Below are 11,310 nucleotides of genomic sequence, written 5' to 3'. Positions count from 1 at the left end.
ACTGCGTCCTTAGGTAGATAAGGTCAAGATAAAAGCAGATTGTTTTGTACGACTTAAGTGTCAGTAAGAGATAAAACAGCAACGTAGGGCTCAGGTTTACACTGAAGACTGCTTTCAGAAACACTTAGACATGTGTTCAGCTTTTTGGATGTAAATAGTCCCATTACATGAAGTCTGGTCCAACTGGAGTCAATGATAAAACTTGTGGCAATTTAAATAAGGCTAGAATTTCATGAATGAGTTCAGTGAGACTACTTGTATACAGTAAGTTAAACACATGGCTCAGTGTTTGCAGGATAGAGGGCCTGCAAGGCTACAGGAATAAGACCCTTGTGACACAGTTTGAAGTCTGACCTGCCTTGCTGTTGGGTGATGGAGAGCTGTGGCGGGGAAGTGGATGAACCTTTTGGGCATAAACAAGTAGAGAGTATATAAAACTTAATAAATAACTACAATTCATAAAACGCTTGGCTGGTCCTAAATAATGAATCAGTGAAAATGTTTATGGGCTGTGCTCGTTCTTGTAATATATTTTTATTTTATATTTTTTGGCACAAATGCATGTAAAGAATTAGTACCATTGTTATGTTTTGTTGTTCAGAACTATTTAGTAGTGGGAGAAGCTTTCTTTTGGAAGGGGGAGGAGGCAAAACAAAAGTTACAGGCCCTCACCCCCCCCAATACTGATAGTACTCTATCGTAAGAGTTATGTGATGTTTGATAATTATGTCAACTGTTGTAGCCATCGTGTATATCAGTTACTTAATTTCATATCACACTCAGTGAAGAAACACTGTGCATTATCATAACTTTGGTTCTTTCCATCTGAGAATTTCCCCTCCAGATGTTTCACTGGTTAGCAAATTTGATTTGGAACTGCTTGTACAGCAGAACAACTGTCACATACATTAACAGATCTCTGTCTCTCTCTTTGTGTAGGATATCTTTGCAGAGCCCAGTTTTGTGTCTTGGTGACAAAAAAGAGTTTAAATGACTGCCTCCTTAGTTCTGTGAGATTTAAATAAGTGCAATTTTCCAGGTTTTTGAGGGAATCCTGATTTGTATTTTGTAACACATACACAACCAAGCAATTATCATGAGGTTTTATGGCAGCTTGGCAGTCCTTTGTGCCTATGGAAACAATTACACAATAGTGCATGTGCAAATAGTGTTATCAGGTGCTCTTTGTGTGTATTCACTCATTTTACCTGGAGTATACTAAAAAGCTGCAGCCGCCTTCTCATTTAAACGAAGCCATCTCTATTGTAAGATGAACTCACATAAAGACAAAGACATTGAGGTCTTAAGAAAATAACAGCTGCTATTCATTTTCAAATGCTTTCATTTTGGCATGCTGTTGATGATATTTTTTTTCTCCGTGCACTTGAAAATGCTCGTGCCGGGAGGAACGTCTCCCTGTGGTGAGGTTAGATTCAGGCTGTGACCTCCCTTTTGTCCTTGCTCACTCTCCTTATCCTGTCTCCAGGTTGTAGACTAATATTCCCTGTATTTCTGGAGGATGGAGGAGAAGAAAATATTAGCGCTGCTGATTGTGCATTACAGTTGCTGCTGGGGAACAGGAATCTGTAGAGGCCAACTACAAAAAAAAGTAAAGTGTCAAGGCAGTAGAAGATATAGCACTGGTACAAAACTCTTGTGATGTGTGTGCACGTGTCTGGGGCAAATACTTTCTCACTTCTCATTCAATGTTTGTAGTTCTTAAAGTTTGAGAGTTTTTTTGCTGCATTATGCTAAGATACTGATGCAACTCCTTTCATTTCCTTTACATCATCCCACTGCATAGGGAGTGGTGCATTAGGGTGCTTTAGGAGTACTTGAGATTTCCTTCCCCAGGACTCTTCAGACTGAAAGAGATGAGAAGAGCAATGCATGGAAAAGAGACCATATGCATAGTGTTCCTGCATGCTAATCTCTATGTTGTATCTGCAGGTATGAGAACCATCCAAAAGTTAGTGAGAAGAAGTCTAGAAATTAGGAGGAGACAAGACAGGGGAGGGAGAAATGAGTTACGGCTGAATGCTTGGTGGTTTTTAGGCATGTGGGATGCAGAGGATCCAAAGCCAGTACCCAAAGCAAGAAGAAAATTGCCCTCAGTGTGTCAGTGCTGCTACTGAGTTTGCTGAAAGAGACATTAGCCCTGGATTTTGGCAGTTTCAACTGTTCCTGTTGTAGTGAGCCAGGCTGGGTCAAACTGCTTAAGCCAAGGACGTTTGCTCTGCCGAAACAAACCTGAGATCGATCAGATCATTGGCATGGCTAGGAAGTTGCACAGGGGTAGCTGCTTGTGGCGTAGGTGGTGATGATCAATTGTTGGTGATAATCGCATCAGACTGTACCAGTGAAGTCTGTCCAGAGATCTCCCTGGATTTCACTCTTACCTTTCACGAGTTTTCAGCTTGCTCTTCTAACCTGTTCTGTTTCGCCGTCTCCCTGGGTGGTTTTCTCCTCTCATGTTTCCTACAATGGAAAGCTAATAAGACATATACAGAAAACAGACGCTGGAACCAAAGTAGGAAAAATGAGCAATGGCTCAGTTAATAGAGTTTGGCCCTTTCAAGGAGAAAGACACAATGTAGACTGAAAAAGAGATAAATTGCTTGGGAAAGGAAAATGGATAAAACAATGTGGCTGAAGACAGAGGCCCAACTGTTACTGTGTAAAAATTAGATTGCTGTAGGAGCTGGGGTTTTGTGGCTGCCTTGTTTGGCTATTCTTTACGCGGAGTCCTAGTTTAGGGCAGACAGCAACAATGCAAAGCGCTGCTGCTTTTAGCAGGTTCTTGCCAAGGCTGCTGTGTGGCTAATGAAGCGCTAGAATATAACCTAGTCTTGGCAGTAGAGGTTTGGATGGAAGGCCCAACTGAACTATCAGCAGAGATGATACTATTTTTAGGGCTATGTATCTGAAAAAATAGTTCATAGAAAGCTATAGAAGCTCTTGGAAAATGGCACGTGCTTGCACTTTGAATGCCTTATGCTGAAGAAATTTTCAAATCCCTGTCAACATGAGAACTGACTGTGAATTTCAAACGTAGGATTGCACAGCATGTGGCATTCATTTAATTATCCCATTATTAGATTAAGTGTTATGAATTAAGTACTCTTTTCCTTGTTTTCTTAGGCTATTGTTATAGAAGGCAAACATGCATCTGAAATACCAGGTATAGACTTGCTTTTTCTTCTCAGACTTTCTTCTTTTTCTTTTTTTTCCTATGAAGTCTATTGTGAAGGACAAAGGGAAAACTTAATTTTGATCTTAAAGGAGAAGTTATTTGTGAAGACACATAATTCCAGGCCTGTAAAACTTGTGGCCTGAAAATGGAGACTTAACCTCAGTTAACATATTCTGAGACCTGCTCTGTGTGGAGTTCTGCTGGAATGTTCAGTGGATGCTCTTGTGAATGATGGATGAAGCTTTAAAAGATTTCCTGCATTTACCTGCATGTTACCTGACTTATCATGCTGGCACGAGCTTGGTAGAAATTCTATAAATTTATCACGAAAAACATCCCACTTGATGGTTCATACTTCTCTCTCTGTAATTGTAAAACAGGAGGAAAATACGCTGAGATTTTCCTGCTAACATTTTTCTTAATCACCATTTTCTTAGATGGAAGAAATACTTTAGGACTGCTTATGACTATGAACTATGTTAACCTTTAGCTCATATGGCAATTCTTGTAATAAATCATTTTTTTTCTGTCACATGTGATATCCAGGCTTTGGGCTTAGAGGCAGAATTTGTCTAATAATCGCATGATAGCAGTCCACTTACACAACTTAGCCAACATCAGATTGAGAAGAGTTTGCATGGTGACTTGGCAGTGCAGCATTCACTACAGCTACTGGTCAAGGTGTAAGGATAAAGTCTACTTAATTTGTCTTTTGACTACAGTTACATGTGTTAAGTAGGAAGAAAAATTGTGAATGCTAAAATTGGGAATGCTAATGGTTTTTTTAGCACGCTTTCATCAGTTACTTTGGTGTACAGTAAACTCTCTCAAGTCAATGTAGCAATAACACTCTTTCCAAAGGGATTTGAGTTCTAGAGACCATGCAAAGATGAGGGACCACATGAATATGAGGGACAATGGCAATCTCTGTCCAACCTAATAGAAAACAGCAGCAAATAACTCAGTCTAGAGAGTCACATGTGTTCAGTGCATGCTTCTGAGTTATTCTGGCGTCTAAATATATTCCCAGTGTGTGACTATCACTGTATTTTTGCCTCAGTGTAATTATGAGTTACTTGGACTTAGATATTTTTGGCATATGCTTGAGTTATGGCTCTGGCAGACATAGCCAGAAAGCTCAGATAGAGCCCAGTACCAGGGCTAAGTCAATAAATATGTGATATTTGCAGTGTGGGTGGTTAAAAGTATAATCTTTTCAAAAGTTTATAAAAGAACACTCTTTCCAACAGCACTGTGTATTCTGAAGCGGCTGGATCTTTGTAGAGTTGCATCTCCACTATCTGAAAGACTGTCCCAGTCCTAAAGACCAGGCCCTTATTCTGGCCTAGACAAACAAAGACCCACATACTTTATATCTTCCCCTGTCCACTGTTTATTGGACGTAGTAGGATTGCTGATATAAACCTAAACATTGGTATGACTGTCTTATTTTTTGAGAACATAAAAATCTTAGAGATTTTGCTCATGTTTTATTTCCAATTACCTCATCAATACCCGCAGTGTGAAGTAATGGAAGTCTGTGTCTGGGACACAGACTGTGTGGGGAAAACAAACCATAATTAAAAGAATAACTGTTAAATTAATTATGGTTAATAAATAAAATTTACCAAAATATTTTTTTTGGTAACAGATCTGAATCTCTTATAATCTTCCCTTCATTTTTTAGAACGCTGTTGGAAAAGTTGTTTTTGCTTCTTCTATGTGTTTATCTCTAAAGAGGTTTCAGTACTTTTTGAAGACAGTTATACGTTTGTTAAAATCATTCAAAGCACAGTGGTTAACATTAACAAATATTTACTTTGTTTTAATGTTGGAATGATCAGCAGTGCCACAAGCTAATCTGTGGATTTGCCTGAGGTGCTGTTGTGAGTCCTCAGAGTGATATGTTTGAAGTTGTGCTCATCTGTTGATTTGTGTAAAATATACCTGTTTAATCAATAGATATACAGATGGTATAGATATATATCCAGGAGCTCGGCTAATATAATTTATGTTGGAGAAATAAGAGAAAGTCACTCACCCTGTCCTGGGCTCACGAGATGAACTCCTGATGGAGCAGATCTCCAGAGAGATCCTTCCCCACTGGCAGTCAGCTCTTAAATGGGTCTAGGAGAGGTGGAGCCAGGCTCCACCCTTCCTGCAGCACAGGTGAATTGCCTTCACCTGTGCTCCCCTGGCTGACTCATTGCTCACCTCAGGTGATCAATCAAAGGTTCAGGCCGTGATTCAGCAGCCCCATACACATACCCCTTTATCAAAGACCTGCATAAAGACGTAGATAATTTTATGAGTGTTTTTGAAACAGAACTTTAAAGGTCTTTTCCTGTATAGTTACTTAACATTACTTCTGGTTCTTTTTACTCTGTTTTTCTTTTGTACTGATCATCTAGTATTAAGAAAATCAGTATATACATATATTTCTTACCAGTATATACATGTATAAAAAGAAACAGCCAAACTAACTCAACAAAACAACCCTCTGAGAAATAAACATGGACGAGCCTTTTTGTGCCGTCATAGACTGTGAACTATGAAAGCGATGCAAGCTCAACTAGATTTCTTGCATGCCAGTATTAAATTTGTTCTGTTTTTCTTCTGTATCTTTCTTCTTGTTTGCTTTGTTCCTCTCCTCTCATTCTTTCCCACCTCTCACTTGTATCACAGCTTCTGTGGTCTGAAAAGGAGCCTGCACTGACCTTCTTCAGTGTCTTGCAGAAAGGTGTCTTCACTGATGGTTTGGATTAATTAAATATTGTTACTTGGTTCTCTGAATCTGATCCGTGTTTTGTTGCTTCTTATAATTCATGTAACCTACCACTTCTTGCTTTTATGCCTCTTTGGTGAGGACAAATGTCAGGCTTTTATGCCGCTGCTTACTGATATCTGTGTCTTTTCTGTACTTCATTAAGTTCTTGAGCTCTATGAGTGGGGAAAACAGAGAAGTGAGAAGGTGCAGTGATTCTTATGTAAAATACACACTACTCATGAATTTTACTCGTGTGCTGCAGAGCACCTTTGCCAGCAGGGCAAATCTGTGAGTGTCTTCCCCTTGTCAGAAACCAGAGCCACTTTTAGATCTGCTGCCCTGGCAGTCCCGGGGACACACTGCTTTCCCAAAGCGCTTGCTGAAGGCTGGGCACTGCGGCCTTGATGAAGGCCCCTGGCTGCTCCTCCTCTGCCTCCTTTGTTCCTGTAATCCCACAGCAGCTGTCTGAATTTCCTTTGATTCCTCCTGCTGCAGCAAAGCTGCAGGGGCTCTGGAAACCTGGCCCTGACCCCTGCTGAGCTGATAGAGATAAGAGCAGCAGCTTTGCCAGTGAAACGTATGTTGCTGCCCTATTTCAACTCAGTGCAATCTGAGGTTTGTTTTCCAAGGATGAGTGCTCACAGCAGCTCTGGCTGCCTCGACCTGTTTCAGAGCCCCCACTGACCAGGCCTTGGTTGTGAGCCACTGTCTGTGAGTGGGGGATCGATAGTTTGTACGAGGTATCACCAGCAGCCGTAGGTACTACTAGGGACAGTCAGCTACTAGACCAAAAACACAGAGCTGCCAGGATGTTCTGTGGCACTAAGGGACCTTTGCCAGGCTTGGTGCAACAAGTATCCCATGTTGGATTATGTCAATCTGATATCCTTGAAAAAAACATTCCTGTTTTAAAAGTTGATGGGTTTTGTTCTCGTTTGAAGTTCATACAGATAAACTTCTGTTAGCACAGTCTGCTTTGTCTTTTATCATTTTCACCTCTGCTAGGTATATTCAGTTCAGCATTTGGATGTTAGCATGCTGAAATCTTTTAAAGTAATTCTTCAGGATGGCATTGCTGATTTACTTTTGCTGGAACTTCTGTATCACTCTATTTAATAATAACTTTAATGCTTAGAAACGTAGAGAGACAAAACCAAGGATACTGCTATTACTTCAGCCTATATACTTTACTCTGAGAAGCTGTTCTTTGCAATAACCTCTGCCAGCCCCCTCCCCCCCAGCCCTCTAAGCTGCTAGCATTGAACATTAATCCCAGCATAACCACTGAAGCATGCACAGAAGACTTACAAATGCATTAGTATCCAGACTTGTGATGTCATGAAATGAAAGCTCTATGTTGCTCCCTCGTTTGCTTTTTTATCATTTTAAAAATGACAAGATCGTGGCTTTGTTACTAAGCAGGTAGTGTAAGCTTGGCCTCGAAGCTTCCAGGAGGAGTCAGAGAGACCATTCTGAAACCGTTCCAGCGCTTGGTTTACAAGCACACCTCTGGGCTGACAACATTCTAGACCTTGAGCAGTCACAGTGCCCTCAGCTGCCCAAGTGCCTTCGAAATAAGGAGCGTGCATATATGTGACCATGGCAGCCTACTTGCAGCCACATAGTGCGAGAATGTGTGTGCAAGAACTCAAAGAAATTTTATGAATGCTGTTGTATCAAAGTGTTTAAAAAGCAGAACAAAGCAGAGCCCTTCCTGGTGGTTTGCTGCTTTGTGTGCCTCACGGAATCATGATAAAAACTCTATTTGCCTGTTCTTTTCCCTTCTTTTATAGCACTCAGAAGTGTGGATTTATGTAATGGAAAGGAGAGTCCGTCTTTATCTCTTTTCATTTTCAAATCTGAGAAGTGTATGAAAGAAGAAAATAGTAATGCATCAAAATCATTTTGTTAAAATCACTTTTCCCCATTTTTGAAAAGGACTTTTTTGGCACGTTGACTCCAGTTGCAAAACGACCATATGTCTAACTGCTGGTGTGCCTCTCAGTGAGAATGGGAGGGCTGGTGAGATGCTGACATCAGGTCCTTCTTTGGCCATTTTTAGGCAGTGTGGTCAAACTGCACTCTGTAGTGCCAGGGGGTTTCTGAAGACCTTATGGCATTACTCATTTATATGCCCTGATCTGGGGGACTTGGAGGAAGAAAAAAAAAAAAGAAAAAAACAAAACTAAATTTGCCAACTTTAAAACTTGTCTCTTCTTTAGTATTTGAGGAGATGGCGTGCAGTGGGGAAGAAGTTCTTTCTAACCACCATGAAAAGCAATTTCTTAAATGTTTCACTTCATGATTCCAGTCTGATAGTCTTATTGTTCCTAACATGGGTGTTGAGATAATCCAGTTTTTTCAATCGTCTTGTATTGTGTTTTTTTTGTCATACCTTCCTCAACCTTCTCCTTCACTATGGAAACACCTACTGGTAATTCTTTTTTCTCAAAAATGATTTTGAAAACGACCTGGAACAAATGAGGTGAGAGCTTTTTGTCTTTTGGCTTTTGCCAAAATATGTAACTGGTACTTCTTGGGGTCACAGAGGCAGATCTGCAGGCAAATGTTGCAGTGGCAGTTCTTTTTTTCCCCTTCTCTCCAGGTATTTTCTGCTCTTGATATTTACTTGAGTTCTATGTAGATATTTCTTCTTTGTGGTGATTTTAGTTTTGGATTGGTGAGTAACCTTGCTGGTGAGGCAAAGCCTGAAGAGATCTTGCTAGTTTATAAAATATTTTTGCTAATAATATTTTTTTGTGTTATGTGTTTGCAAGATCAGCCTTTTGCAGAGCTTCTCCATTTGTCTATTAATTAATTTTTGCTTTATCTACCAAGCGAACTGGCTAATCGCACTGTCAGCTTTATACAATCAGACGTGCTAGTTGAATGCACAGATGGAGAAAACCTATTGTATGCTTGTGCTTCAGGGTTGGTTTTCCCACAGTACAGATGTGTGTAAGCAGAAGTCATATTTGCATTTGCTTAATTTGAGCTTTGTTTCAAATTCTGATTTTGTTTAAAGGCACTTCTTTCTCTCTGCTATGTTTTTCTCCTAAATAGGTGGGTGTGTAGAAAAGCCTGGAGGTGAGATACTGTTTTCAGAGGGTTGTAATTCTTCTGACTGAGTTATGTAAACACTTAAGTTGTATATTTTCTGTTTGTCATTTCAAATCCCTTCTAATGCAGGTATTCGACAGGCGTTTTGTAACTAGGCTCTGTTGGAAAAGGTTACACTCTGGAATGTCCACTCCACACTTAAAATCTCCTTCCAATAAAAGTTTCCTCTGTTGCCAAGGAAATAAAACAATGATTATATTATGGGGCTGATAGTTTTACTAACAATTTTTATTCTCAGAATAAGAGTGACCTTGTTAAGCAGTTGAGGATGATGTAAAATTCAAGGATTCCTATTAAAACTTTTTGATGGGATTAAAATATAAATTAGCTAATCCTCCCCCCCATTTCTCAAGGGGATAGAGAAAAGGACCCCCTTATTTTATGAATTTTGATAATTGCAACAGGTAAATAGTGTTTCTCTCCCTTATGGTGTGCTCTACAGGCAGTCTAAGCTCAGCAGCCTTTACTGACGTTAAGTATGTAGAGGTTCTCCCTGCTGCATGTCTCATTGCTACTACTCAATTAGTGTTGTTGGTCTTTGCTGGGAGGAGATGATGCCCAATTCATAACTAACTGATACCTACTGTCATTCTTGATAGTGAGAGGTATTATTTTTGTGCCCTTTCTCTCCCCTTCCCCACTCAGTTTTGTCTGTGTACCTATAGCATGGAGACGATAGTACTGGCTGTGCTCTCTATTACAGTTACTGGTACTGGTGTAGTATATTGGACATGTAGTTTTATTTGTACACTGGGAAGGAGGAAGAAGCAAATGTTATCTGCTGTCAGGGTGAAGGGGATGTTGACCCAAGTACTAGTCACTTTTCCATCCTCTTCTAATTCAGAACATCAGTGTAAGACTCAGAAATGAGCAATTCCCAGCGAGACCAGGGTGCTGCATCTTCCCTTTTCTCTCCCCAGCTGTTTCTGAGAAATAGAGAGGAAATGATCTTTTTCCTTTCTTTTGAAGTTCAAAAACCTGATGATGGCTGTGTTGTTGAGTAAGGAGGAAGCACAAGTGGACACTAGCTGAATTTTAGTTTTTTTTTTCCCATCTGTGCTTGTTCTTGGTATAGGGCAGGTGGTTCTCCGTGGTACTGATTACCAGGAGCCTCTGAGATGAGCAGAAAACATTCAAAGGTATTGAATGTTCTCAACAGTACGTGTTACCTGTTTCTGTAGTAAGGAAGATGGAACCTTTTTTTTTTTGGTAAGAACATTGCCAAGCTGCACTACAGACTTGCTTGTGAAGCCATCCAAAGCTGCACTGTGTTGCTGCATATCCCATTCCTTATAAAAAGGCAGTCCTGAATGACGTACTGGTTTTACGTTATTGGTTGGTTGTCTGGCTTTCTTTTTTAAAAATTTAGATTTAGTCAAAGTTAATTCTCGGGACTCTTACATTACTCAAAGGGAACAATGATGGGCAGATCCTGAATTATTTCCAGCCCCCTCCCCCCCGCCCCGTTGTGCATTCTGTGAACTTCCTTATGAAAGAAACCACTTGGAATGGTTGAGTATTTCAGATGTCTAAAATTTTTACTTCTCCTGTGTGTGTGAGAGGCTTCTCTAAGTTTAGTATAATTGTTAATAGTAACCTTTGGAAATAATTTGTGGTAAGGAGTGGATTCTGACTGTTTGGTTTAGATGACCAAGACCAAAGACAACTAAGTAGTATGGCTTTAAATGCACAGGATGCATCAGCTGAACAGTTACATTAAAGAAATTCTTCTGTTGTAATATTTTATTAGAAGACTATTGTGTGGGAAGATAATAAGGCAGAGAAACTAACGTTACTATTGATCTACTATGTACAAATAAGTCTTTTTAAACCACAATTACTAGAAAAATATCATCCAAAAATCACTGATGTATGTATTATCTTCCTCCTCTTCCCTTGTTTTTCATTGCAAAAAAAAAAAAAAAAAAAGAGTGCGTTAGCTCAGAGTTAGAATTTCAGCTGATGTAAGTTAATATATAGTTTGAAAGCAGAATTTGGCTGACTCATAGCAAAAGAAGGATGTTCATTTATTTATACTTTCAAATGCAGGAAGAGGGCAGACTGATTTTTAAAAACAGCTACAATGACAACAAATTAGAGAAATCAAAATATTCTACAGGAACATGCAGATTTCACAGCGGTCTTTTTGTAGATATGCAGGGAGAGAGAGACATGATGCAAGTGATGTGGTTAAATTAGGTCATACAATGAGCTTCGGTGGGGATTGCTA

General features: G+C 39.8%; 1 long non-coding RNA gene across 1 annotated transcript; it reads right to left on the bottom strand.

Annotated features, from left to right (window-relative positions):
• Positions 1-1,000: 1,000 nt before the first annotated feature.
• LOC104912680 lies at positions 1,001-5,275 on the bottom strand. Its single transcript, XR_794801.3, has 4 exons — positions 5,235-5,275; positions 3,459-3,556; positions 2,400-2,478; positions 1,001-1,512 (listed from the first exon to the last, which is right to left on the bottom strand). It is a non-coding gene; the product is annotated as an uncharacterized LOC104912680 (long non-coding RNA).
• Positions 5,276-11,310: the final 6,035 nt, after the last annotated feature.

The sequence above is a fragment of the Meleagris gallopavo genome, chromosome 1, assembly GCF_000146605.3.
Source record: "Meleagris gallopavo isolate NT-WF06-2002-E0010 breed Aviagen turkey brand Nicholas breeding stock chromosome 1, Turkey_5.1, whole genome shotgun sequence".
NCBI lineage: Eukaryota > Metazoa > Chordata > Aves > Galliformes > Phasianidae > Meleagris > Meleagris gallopavo.
The sequence above is the reverse complement of the archived record's forward strand: the minus strand, read 5'-3'. Positions and strand labels throughout refer to the sequence as shown.